Source organism: Lactuca virosa, chromosome 2, assembly GCF_052849685.1.
Source record: "Lactuca virosa cultivar CGN04683 chromosome 2, Lactuca_virosa_CGN04683_v6, whole genome shotgun sequence".
NCBI lineage: Eukaryota > Viridiplantae > Streptophyta > Magnoliopsida > Asterales > Asteraceae > Lactuca > Lactuca virosa.
In genome coordinates, this window is record NC_136427.1 from 254,558,948 (window position 1) to 254,572,339 (window position 13,392).

The 13,392-nt window shown below is 47.1% G+C and overlaps 1 long non-coding RNA gene across 2 annotated transcripts in view; it reads left to right on the forward strand.

Moving 5' to 3' along the window:
* Positions 1–1,944: 1,944 nt before the first annotated feature.
* Positions 1,945–13,392, forward strand: part of LOC145160796 (uncharacterized) — a 51,522-nt gene continuing 40,074 nt past the window's right edge. Inside the window, exons 1-3 of one of the 2 annotated variants that reach the window (XR_013738249.1) lie at positions 1,945–2,470; positions 2,944–3,042; positions 4,344–4,359. This is a non-coding gene — a long non-coding RNA (uncharacterized LOC145160796). Of the gene's footprint in view, positions 2,471–2,943; positions 3,043–4,343; positions 4,360–13,392 lie in introns of those variants that run through there. The other variant, XR_013738248.1, reaches the window with a different exon arrangement.

The following is a 13,392-nucleotide window of genomic DNA, read 5'->3' on the forward strand; positions in this document are numbered from 1 at the left end:
ATTTATGACATTTCAGTTCAACATGCTGATGACACGTTTGAGAGCAGGGGGATCAGGATCGGTATCTGGATGCGGATCAGGCAACGGTACTGAGCCCATGGATGAGAGGCTGCGCGAGCTCATTGCAGCCAAGGTGACGAAGGGCATCCTTGACGCTACCCCAGTGATCCTTGGGACGGTCAAGAGGGTATGATGTAGATTATGGAGGAGAGGCTCAGATCATTCAGGGCCGAGATTGCTGCGGGCCAGGTCGGGCCCCGAACTCCCTCGTTCCGGGAGTTCAAGGCGTTCGGAGCGCTGAAGTTTTTCGGGGTCCGGGACCCCATTGTTAGCCGACACTGGGTGGAGGATATAGAGAACGCCCAACGCATGAGTTCTTGCCCTGATGTGGCGAAGGTGGGCTTTGCTTCATGTATGCTGAGAGACAGAGTCTGAGACTGGCGGGGCGAGGTGACTAGTCAGGTGGGAGCATCCTGTGTGGCTGAGATGACATGGGCCGAGTTTGTTCGACGATTTGATTTGGAGTTTGCACCAACTATTGAGGTGCATCGGTTTGTGAGGGAGTTCTAGGAGCTCCAGTAGACCACCGAGACTGTGGCGGAGATCACAACCAAGTTTCGGGAGCGAGCATTGTTGATCTCACAGTATGCTACCGATGAGGACATGCGGAGGACGAGATATCATTCCATGTTAAAGGATGATATCTGGGAGTTTGTAAGCTTCACATGGTGCAAGACCCTGAATGAGATGGTGGAGAAGGCCCGTGAGCGGGAGATGGAGCTGGACTTCCGCACCAAACGGAAGCCGGAGCAAGCACAAGCAGTGGTAGGTCAGGATAAAAAGCCTAAGGCCTCAGATACTTCCAGTAGGGGCCAGCAGGGCCAGGGCCGGTGTGCCAAGTGCGGTAAACCATACAGTGGGGCTTGTCGGATAGCATGCTCGAGATGCTACGCATGTGGCCAGCCGGGTCACTCGAGCATGGATTGCCCCAAGAAGGGCCTGATTTGTTTCCACTGGAACCAGACTGGCCATAAAAGGCCAATTATCCGAGGTTGCAGGGAGGGGGAGGAGCAGTGGCGGCGCCTGCGCCCGTCACGATGAGGATTACTGATGGACGCCCAGCTAAGGCGGATGCTCCGACGGTGAAGAGTCACGCATTTCAGTTGACTAACGAGGAGGCTCGGACAGCGATAGACGTTGTGGCTGGTACGTGTTTATTCTCCTATGCTCTATTTTATTTGCATTGCTTATGTGTACATTATGCTTGTATAGGGACCTTTTTGGTCAATGGTATGTGATGACGCGCCCCTTAGAGCGGGCCCGAAGCAGGTGAGCCTCAACAAAGCGCCTCCGACGGGGAGCTGACTCAGCGACCCCGGACTCCCGCGAGGCGACCCGTGACATCCCATAATTTAGGGATGAATCTGTAAACGGTCAGGTCACCGCGAACCCTTTCGTATCTCGATCGATCGAATTTTAATACATACTATAGTAAAAATATTTGTAAAAGTCCGAAAAATCAGACGTTCTGGACCAATTAGACGTGAAACTTCAAACATGGATTCCAAGAGTTCTACAAATCGAAAAATTAATCTGTTAGGATTCCCTTTGAAACCGTTGAACTTAAAACTATTGTTTGTCAAGTACTCCTTTAATTGATTAAAAAAACATAACAAATATAAATAAATAAATGAAAATAAAATTAAAGTAATAGTGGGATTTTCATTTAATTAAATCTACTCATTTTAACTGAATGCATATATGTCTAGGGGCAGTTTTGTTATTTTCTGAAACTATTTTAGTAAGGGTACATGAGACCAGGGTAGTTCTCATTAAGTGTCAAATAGCAGGGACCATTTGTGCCAAAATCAAGAAATCGTGTCTTCTTCCTCCTACATCAGACGCTGAACCTCTCTGATTCCCTTTCTCAATTTAGATGCCTGTGCAATCGAATCTTTGGAAATCAAGTTGTCTTAACCCCTCAAATGTTAACCATTTGACCAATTGATCAGTAATTTTCCATCCCTTTCACTGAAATCTCGAATCTGAAGCTATAAGGAGAGGATTTGTGGTTTGAAGTTTCACCAATTTTCCACCATTGACACCATTACTCCACCACCGAATCACCACTGAACCACCATGAACCACCACCCAACAGTCGACCATCTCGACCTCCTGCTACCCCTCCTATCGTGACCCACCACCATCCAACATCCCCTGATTTCTAATCACTCTCCCCTCCTCCTTCGTTTTTTTTTCTGAATTAAGAACACCGCCACTGAAGGTGGAGGTTTTCCGGCGAGAAGACCACCGCAGCCACCGATTTCAGCCACCACCGGGCCCCTCTCCTCACCTATTCACTTTCTCCGTCGATTCCGACCAGATACAGGGTAACCGGAGCCGCTGGGACGGACTTCGACCACCACGGTAGATCACCGCCGCCGCCGCCGCTGTTGCTTCTCCACCGCAGGTAACCTCGCCCCCTATGTTTTTCTCTTCCGTCATCGTAAGCAAACGCGGCCGGAGACCCAATCGTGGGTCTCGACTACCCTTCAATCGTTCCCACAAAATGCAATTGGAAAATTCACGATTTCATAGATGGAGCGTAAACGATTCAAACTTCATTAGCATTTAATAAAATATAACCCTAAAGATATCTGACTTGTACAATTTGTCCCCTCCGTTAGAAATAGTTATCATATGAACCAAACCCCCATTTAAATTATCCAGAATTGGCCCCTCCACCGAAAACCTTAACAATTCTAGTCCAGGAACTCCAAATCAGCTTTAAAATGTGCATTTTCAGTCCTTGTTTTGAGAATAGTTACAACATCAGTCCATGGAGTATGAGTTTGGCAAAATCAATCCCTATAGTTTATTTATTTTAAGAAAGACCACCCTATGCTTAATAATAATACCAAAACTACCCTTTTTGTTTATTAGGTAATATAAATAGAACCGGTGATTCGTTTTAAGGGCACGTGACGTCACGAAACGACTTTCACGACAAATTCACTCTCGAGCCTCGTTCACGCTTCAAGGGTGAGTGTTTACGACCCCTTTTTAATATTTTTACGTTTTGGGGGAGAATACATGTGCTATATATATTTATTGATATTGACAAACACTTATCGATTTCAAAACTAGTTTATAAATATTATTTCGTTAAATAGTATTTTATTTACAAATAAACTAGTGATAAATATGTTTTATGTAAATATGTTACAACTGTTTTTTTTAATAATACAACTAGTCGAGATAATGATTTCTACATACAAAGTATTATCATTTTATGACAAAATATGTTATAAAACTTATGTCATAAAAAGTTACTACATTTGTAGTATTTCAAGTTCATATCAAACATACATATACGAGTTATCAAACTCTTGTCTTGAAATCATTTATGTACTGTGTACACTACCATGATATTTACCACTTATTTGAACAAGCATTACACATTTTTATGGATTTTCTTATCGAGTATAACTGGCTTTTCATGACAAACTCTAGTTAAGGGCCTTATGAGTGAGACATTATTCATTACCCTAAGTGAAAACAAACACTTAGAAGACCCACACCACTATAACCGTTAATCTTCGGAGCTGAGATACGTATGTATAGATCTATACGGGTTGACACCCCCACCCGTGGTTGCTAGCTACAACCTCGACCGATAAATCGAAGCGGGTGATAAATATCTAAAACAGTTTTACGACGTCCAATGAAGCGTCGTATGGGTAGGTACAGTCACATAGCTCGGTTATAGGACTCACTATAAGCGTTAACTAGATCTCATAATCTAGAAACCACGGATCCGGTTTCTCTGATTATCAAACATTTTGAGTATGGATTTACTCACGGTTCTCTAAGTACCAAACATTTTCAGTATGGATTTACTCACAATTTCTCTGATTACCAAACATTTTGCGTATGGATTTACTCACAGTTTCTCTGATTACTAAACATTTTGAGTATGGATTTACTTACGGTTCTCTGATCACCAAACATTTGAGTATAGATTTAATCACGGTTTCTCCGATTACCAAACATTTTGAGTATGGATTTACTCACGGTTTCTCTGAATACTAAACATTTTGAGAATGGATTTACTCATGGTTTCACTGATTACCAAACATTTTAAGTACAGATTTACTTATGATTTCTCTGTCTATCAAATATTTTAAGTATGGATTTGCTTACAATTTTTCTTTTATCAAACATGGTTCAAACTACAAAAAGAATACTTTTTAGTCTTTTAAAGTATCATTACTGCGGTTAGCAGAAAACCTGTAAACTCTCACCAACCTTGTGTTGACCCTCAAATTTTCATGTATTCTTAGGGTATCACCAAACGAGCTTTCAGTCAGAAGATTAGTCATGGATTTCAGGCGACCTAGTTTATCTAGTTTTGTTAAATCGGCCTATCTGTTAAGGCAACTTTATGAATTTATTATTATGAACTTTGTATTCAAATCTTAAAGTGTAATGTAAGTGCTATGTTGTTATTGTTGTAACTTGTGATGTATATTCAATTTGCTTGTGATCCATGAATTAAGTCGCACAGCCCGGCGTATTCCGCCGCCTCGGCCGGGGGTGTGACACGACCGCACAAAAGGCTCGCCCTCGCCAGAATATTGTCTTTTAGCTACAGCCTAGAGACAACGGCTCCAGGCGACAAAGCGTCCAGACAGAGCACAATCTCCTGGACCATTCATTGGGCTGAACACGAATGTGGAGCAGGACTCCCCAATAAGAGCGACGGATCCTGTCGGGACTGCAATACCGGTCCCTAGTACGGACCGAGGAAGATCTCCACTATAAAAGGACCTCACCTTGGTCCCGGTAAGGCAAGTCATTCCTTCTCCAGTCTTATACTTCCAATATAACCTTCAGCATACTAACTTGACCGTCGGAGCGTCTTTCCGGGACCTCCTCCCGGAAATGGCTGACGAGTTTCTTTCTCGTGTGACCTCTCAGGCTTAAGGAACGACGAATCCCTCTCACGACAAGTGGTTCGGAGCCAGGTCGCATCATTTGGCGCCATCCGTTTGTGTGACAACAGATACGCAAACCCTTTTCTCTTTGTCCCCTCGTGCAACCAACCATGGCGGAAAAAGCAACCGGAGAACCATCGGAGCCACCACATAGTCCGATACATCCAATGGGACCGCTGGAGGCAGTTGACACCCCAATCGTCTCACTTCCCGGAGAACAACCGCCATTCCTCGAAGCATCATCATCATCAGGGGACCCGTCGCCAAACCTTGAAACCATACCAGCTCCCGGCGGCCCACCGCCACACATTGCAACGGCTACGCCACGAGATTCGCCCTTAACTCCTATCACGACCATTACACATACTACCTTACCCCAAAGCCAGCCGATATTCACCACGCCGTTTCCATTCTTCAACACCGTTACCCCTCATGGCACCCAAATAACATCCGTCACACCCCCTGCAAATAACCTATACGCACACGACACCATGTTTAATACGAGCGCCGCATCACAACCATGAAACCACCAGTTACTGACATCAGGCACCACACCAACGATGCCATCTTCTTTTTACCAGCAAACACCCATAGCCCAACACCCGATACCCGTGGCCCAACAACAAACACCCATAGCCCAACAGCCAATAACCATGGCCTGACAACAAACACCCATAGCCCAACAACCAATACCCATGGCCCAACAACAGACGCCCTTAATCCAGCAACAAATCCCTTTGACATATAATCTCCCAACCCTGAACCAACCACTTAACTAGTACGACTTACCGATACCAGATCTGAGTGCCTACAACAACATGCTCGTACAACCTTTCCTGACAATGCAACAACCAGGATACCATTTCAACCAGCAAATCCCAACCCAAGATTGCTCGTCACGAAGATTTCTGTCGTTGTTCGTCAAGGAACTCTTGGAATATAAAATCCCCAACACCGCTAAACTACCCCACCTTAAGATGTATGACGGAACTACCGACCCAGATAGCCATATCGACATGTACGAGTGGACCATGACGTCTCTCAAGCTAGATGAGAGATTCTGGTGTATGTACTTCCCCACTACCTTGGACGTAACGCAGGAACATGGTTCAAAACGCTACGACCGGACAGCATTAGCAACTTCAGCCAGTTGAAATACCTGTTCCTAACGAACTTCATGCAACTCCGGAAATACAAAGGCGATTGTCACTCAATCATTGGGTGCAAACAAAGGGAAGGAGAGTCAGTCAAGGACTACTTCACCAGATTCACCAAGGCTACGTTAGATGTCCCAGGTTATGATGAAGGGCTAATCGCAGGCGCATTTACCTGGGGACTGTTGCTGGGATCGTTATCCCAAAAACTCATGGGCAAACAACCCAAAACAAGGGCCGAACTAAAAGAACGAGTGGAGCGCTACCTACGCCAAGAATAAGGTGAAGCGTCAAAGCAGGCGTACCTCAATGCCATGACAACTTCTGCTGGGAGGCGTAACAACTACCCCACAATCCCCCTCGACCCCCGGGGAAGTAACAGATTCATGAGACGATACAGGTGACCGCCAAGCCGTTTTCAACCTTTCTCTAGGGACGACAGGCGGGGTGGACGGACAGAAGTATACACGGTCGATGAGAAGCCAGCAGCAAAAGGCACTAAAACGCGGTACTGCGAGTACAACAAGAGTCGAACGCATGACACAGTCAATTGCGCGGTGCTGAAAAGGGAAATCGAAGAAAAATAGCTGAAAGGCAATGTGGTAGAAATCGCCAAAAGTCTACGAGCCAAGTTCGACGCAGACAACCCAAAAGAAGCTCCCAGAAAAATGGAGCCAAAACTGGAGATTCTAACAATCCACCACAAAAGGGGGAGGGCGGAGCGTATGGAGGGCACACGAGACATCACAGAGGTAATGCAGGGGCTGACATTCTCCATGCGCGGCCCACGCCCAACCGGGTGGAATGGGAACGACCCCCTGGTCATTCAGGGATCAATCAAGAATGTAGTCATCCACCGGTTATACATCGACACCGGAAGCTCAGCAGACATCATCTATGAGCACTGTTTCAGACTGTTGCCAAGCGCGTGGAAAGAAGGCTTAAGGCCAGCCACCGGCCAGCTCACGGGATTCACCGGGCACAACCTATGGCCGCTAGGTACGATCCACTTACCATTCACACTATTCAGTCAGGACAAAACTAGACGACAGACTGCCCTAATCGACTTCGTAGTCATACGACACCCCTCATAACACAACATCATATTGGGGCGCCCAGCCCTATTAAGATTTGGAGCAGTCTCATCGACGGTCCACGGGATAGTTAAATTCAGCACAAGTCAGGGACCGGGCGTAGTTCTGGCCACACCACCGAAGGAAGTCAAATGTTACGAAATCATGCAACCAAAAAACATCTCAGCAGAGACCAAAAGGCCAAAACCAGATCTGTCGGACGGGGGAGAAGTGGTCAACAGGGAGCACCCAGACCAATGGGTGACCGTAGGGACGGCCCTCCCTGCAAAAACAAGAGAAGCACTAGTCATACTACTACAGAGGTACAAACATGTGTTTTCATGGACCCCCGCTGACATGGTAGGGGTCGATCGAGGAATTATAGAACACAAGCAGATGATAAAGCCAGGAACCAAGGAAATGAAGCAAAAGAAGCGGGTCCAGGGAGGGGATCGAAACAAGCCAATCAACATGGAAGTGGCAAAGCTAACCAGCGCAGGAATTTTCAGAGAAGCAATTTTCCCCACATGGATCGCCAACCCGGTAATGGTGAGGAAAAGTGACGGTAGCTGGCGCATGTGTATTGACTACTCCAACCTGAACAAAGCGTGTCCCAAAGACTGTTACCCGCTACCAGAAATAGACCAAAAAGTAGAGTCTTTGCAAGGTTTCCAATGGAAGTGCTTCCTAGATGCATACAAAGGATACCACCAGATACTGATGAATACAAACGATGAAGAGAAAACGGCTTTCTACACAGATCATGACACTTTCTGTTATACAAAAATGCCGTTTGGACTAAAAAACGCAGGGGCAACCTATCAGCGGCTCGTGGATTCCCTGTTCATCAACCAAATCGGTCGGAACATTGAACATGCTGCTACGAGATGTAGAAGAAACGTTACAAACTCTGGAGAAGGCTAGGATGAAATTAAACCCCGCCAAGTGCACTTTCGGGGTCGAGGAGGGCCAATTTTTGGGATACTATGTGACGAAGGAAGGGATCCAGCCAAGCCCACTCAAGGTAAATAAGCTAGAGGAAACACCTTCACCCTGCACGCCGAGGGATGCACAAGCCTTGAATGGGAAGCTGATCGCACTCAGTCGGTTCATCTCCAAGTCGGCTGAAAAAGTCATGCCACTATTCAACACGCTGAAAGGGTGCATCGAGAAAAACAACTTTAAATGGACCACAACAGCCGAATCGGCATTGCAAGAGATAAAGAAAGTACTCCACGCACTCCCCACTCTGGCCAGCCCGATACCCGAAAAGGTATTGCAAGTGTACCTATCCACATCAAAAGATGCAATTTCGTCGGTGCTAACGGTCGACAGACAGGGACGCCAACTACCGGTTTATTTTGTGAGTCGGGCACTACAAGGACCGGAGATGAACTACCCGGTCATCGAAAAACTGGTGCTCGCCTTAGTCTATGCAGCACGGAGACTCCGTCGGTACTTCCAGGCCCACCAAATAGAGGTATTGACAAATTGCCCGATCAAACAAATACTCCTAAAGCCAGAGACGTCAGGATGACTTGCAAAATGGGTTGCAAAATGGGCTATAGAGCTAGGAGAGCACGACATCACCTACCACCCCAGAGCAAGCATCAAAGGGCAAGCCCTAGCGGATTTCCTACTCGAAGTCCCAGGAGAACTCCAGCAGGAAGCAACCAGGACAGACAATCAAGTGCGCTCGAAGAAAGAGGACAGCCAATGGTGGACCCTTTACACAGATGGGGCCTCCAGCAAATAAGGATCAGGTGCAGGGCTGATCCTAACTAGCCCAACGGGAGAAGAACTCACATATGCCTTACGCTTCGATTTTCACACGTCCAACAACGAGGCAGAATATGAAGCCCTCATGGTCGGCCTCAGATTAGCGGTAACAATGGGGGTGGAGAAAGTCACAGCCCTGACCGACTCGCGCTTGGCGGCTAACCAGGTGACAACAAATTACGAGTACCCTAAAGAGCTTTGAGATAAAACAAATCTCGAGGGGAAGTAATAAGAGAGCAAATGCCCTCAGCAAACTGGCGTCAACATGCTTCGGACATCTCTCAAAGGAAGTATTGGTGGAAGTACTGAAAGAAAGGATCATCGACGAGCGGCAGGTCAATTCCCTCTCAATAGCACAACCCAACTGGATGACGCCCATCATAGACTACCTACAGCATGGCATACTTCCTGACGACCATGCGGAGGCTCGAAAGACAATGATACGAGCCCCACAGTACGCGATGATAAAAGAGACGCTGTACAGGAAAGGCCATACGGCTCCGTGGCTCAAGTGAATAGATGGCGCAGCAGGAAAGTTGGCCCTAAAAGAAGCCCATGCAGGGTCGGCCGGAGCTCACGAGGGAGCAAGAGCGCTCACATGCAAGGTATTACGCATGGGCCTCTACTGGCCAGATATACACCAGGACGCGGTCGAGCTAACACGGACCTGCGTGGAGTGCCAGACTTTCTCACCAACGCAAGAAGTCCCGCCATCGAAGTTAACAAGCATAGTTAGCCCATGACCTTTCTACCAATGGGGAATCGATATAGTCGGTCCTTTCCCAGAAGCACCTGGGAAAGTAAAATTCTTAATTATGGCGGTCGACTACTTTACGAAGTGGATAGAAGCAGAGCCAATGGCAAGCATCAATGGGAAACAAGTAATCAAGTTTGCCTGGAAAAACATCGTGACAAGATTTGGGATATCAAGGGTCCTGATCAGCGACAATGGCCTGCAGTTCGCAGAAAACCCCTTTAGGGATTGGTGTAAAGAAAAGGGAATAGAGCAAAGGTTCACATCTGTGGCGCACCCTCAGGCCAATGGGCAAACAGAGGTGTCTAATAGAACACTGGTACAAGGGATCAAAAAACGGTTGGGCAAAGCAAAAGGCAACTGGGTAGATGAACTGTCGGAGGTTCTCTGGTCATATCGAACCACACCACGAACCAGCACAAAAGAGACACCATTCTGCCTATCTTATGGAGCCGAAGCGATGCTACCGGCAGAAATAATGGTAGGATCAATACGCACGGAATATTGCAGGGAACAGGAAAACAACGAAGGCCTAAGGGAAAACTTGGATCTCTTGGAAGAACGACGCGAACGCTCAAGCATACGCCAAGCCGCCTATAAGAAGGCAGTGAAAAGATACTACAATCAGCGAGTAAGAAACAAGGCGTTCCGAGTAGGAGACTATGTTTTACAAAAAAACGAAGTCAGCCACGCCCAACCCCGGGGGAAGTTAAGCCAAACCTGGGAAGGACCATACAAGGTAATTGAGGCGCACCGCAACGGCTCCTACTCCATTGAAACTCCGGAGGGGAGGTAGATACCCAGTACATGGAACGCGAGGAACGTAAGGAAGTTCCTGTAACGTCGTAAATTCCAAAACAATTTTTTACTTTTAAAAATATAATTTCATTCATAAATATTATCAATCTCCATGTATCACATAGCAAATCCATAAAATTCATCCCAATATCACAATACATAAAAACTCCACAAGTGTGTACTGATCATGCCGGCGCCTTCCCGCGATCCTCACTGGTACCTGAAACACATAACACAAAACAATGTAAGCATAAATGCTTAGTGAGTTCCCCAAAATACCACACATAACACATATTAGCCACTCGAGGCTATAACTCTGTGGGCCTACTGACCCTAACTCTGTGGACCCTCTGGTCCTAACTCTGTGAACTCTGGAATACACACAACATAAATCACATAGAAATAATGCAGTGCAACACATCACATACGTAGCATACAAGATACTCTGTCACATAACCCTACTTACCACTCAAGGTAAAGTATAGTGAGAAGACTCACCTCGGATAGCTCGGTAAACCTCGAACTCGGAAATACTGATCTAGCCTTCGCCTAATCACATAAAATAATTACTCTAATTAATATGATTTTCAAGGACTAGGCTAATCCCTCTCTAAGTTCTCTAAGAAGGGTAAAAGACCGTTCTACCCCTCCAATGGCTCACAAGTCCAACATTGACTCAACCCTAAAAGTCAACGAAGTCAACTCTAGTCAACGGTAAAACTTTGACCAGACTCGTCGAGTGCATCCGGGTGACTCGGCGAGTCCACGCGGGTCCTCTGAATCCTTCTAAGCCTCACTTGGCACGTCGAGTCCCTCCTCCACTCGTCGGGTTTCTCTGCAACGAATCGCGGGGCAACCCCGACTCGACTCGTCGAGTCCATATATGCACTCGGCGAGTTGCTCCCATGACAACCCTCAAATGACCTTCTAAGGTCAGATCTGCTTCTCTAAACTATAGATCTGACCTTCCCACGACCAATAACCACGTAAAGGTCGAATCTTGACTCACATGCAACGCACCCAAGGCTTCTTTTGGTGAAATAACTACTAAAATGGCCACCTAGGCTCATGACTTCAAAGGAATGGCATAAAGCAGAGTGATAGGGGCTCTCTGGACCTCTTAAGGTCCAGATCTAAGAATCATTTCACCTTGGGACCTCACACACTCTAGATTCAAGCTAAAATAATGCATAAAGAAATCCTAGATTCAACTAAATCATTAAAATACGAGAATAAGCACAGATTGATACCTCCAACAGCTTCCTCTGATCAAATGGAAGTAGATCCAAGCTCCCCAACCCGTCTAGCTTGTCCTTCCTCGTTCCTTATTGCTAAAACACACAAGAAATGGTGAACAATGGCCTCCTTTCTCACTCACAAGACTCACAGATGCTCTGGTACTCTCAAGGACGAAGGTAGCCGCAAATAAGGGCCATAAGGTCCTTTAAATAGGGTGCAGGCCCGGGGATTTAGGGTTTCCACTTACAACGTCTACTCGGCGAGTCTACTCTTGGACTCGTCGAGTAGTTCATTAAACTCACGTGGCCACCCCGCTCCTACTCGACGAGTTATCGCACCAACTCGTCGAGTAGATCAAAGACTCTCAAAATAATTAATTAAAAATAATATACCTGGAAATCCGGGTGTTACAATTCTCCCCCACTAGAATCAGACTTCGCCCTTGAAGTCTCGCTCTGCAAATAACTCAGGATGCTGCTCCCGCACTTCAGCCTCCGGCTCCCAAGTCAACTCGGACCCTCTCCGATGTTGCCACTGGACTTGAACCAGGGGCACCTCCTTGCTTCGCAGGACCTTTATCTTCCGATCCAGGATCGCCATCGGTCTCTCCACATAATTCAGTCTCGCATCCAACTGAATATCCTCCAGCGGCACCACCGCCGCCTCGTCGGCTATACACTTCCTCAATTGAGACACGTAGAAGGTATCATGAATCTGGCTCAACTCCGCAGGTAGCTCCAAACGGTACGCTACCCTGCCCACCCTCGCAGTCACCCTGAACGGACGAATGTACCGGGGGCCCAGCTTGCCCCTCTTCCTGAATCGGATCACTCCTTTCCAAGGAGACACCTTCAGGAGTACGAAGTCTCCGACCTGGAACTCAAGCTCGGATCGTCGCCTATCCGCATAACTCTTCTGGTGACTCTGAGCTGTCAACAACCTCTGCCTGACCTGCTGTATCTGCTCAGTCGTCTGAAGCACTATCTCGATGCTACCCATCACGCGCTGCCCTACCTCTCCCCAGCAGATAGGAGTCTGACATCTCCTCCCATACAACAACTCTAAGGGAGGCATACCAATACTCGAATGGTGGCTGTTGTTATAGGAAAACTCAGCCAACGGCAAGTATGTGTCCCAACTTCCTCCAAAGTCCAATACACATGCTCGAAGCATGTCCTCGAGCGTCTGAATCGTCCGCTCACTATGTCCGTCCGTCTGTGGGTGGTATGCGGTACTGAAATGCAGCCTCGTACCCAACTCCTCATGGAATTTCTTCCAGAACCTGGAAGTGAATCACACATCTCGATCTGACACAGTCGAGATCGGTACTCCATGCCGCGATACCACCTCTCTCACATACAATTCTGCCAGTCTCTCTGCGGAAGAGCTCTCACTGATGGCAAGGAAATGAGCGCTCTTCGTCATCCGGTCAACGATCACCCAAATTGCATCGACACCCCTCGCAGCCCTCGGCAATTTGGTGATAAAATCCATGGAAATCTGTTCCCACTTCCATTGGGAAACCTCAAGTGGCTGCAACTTGCCATGCGGACGCTAGTGCTCGGCCTTAACCCTGCGACAGGTCAAGCACCTCTCCA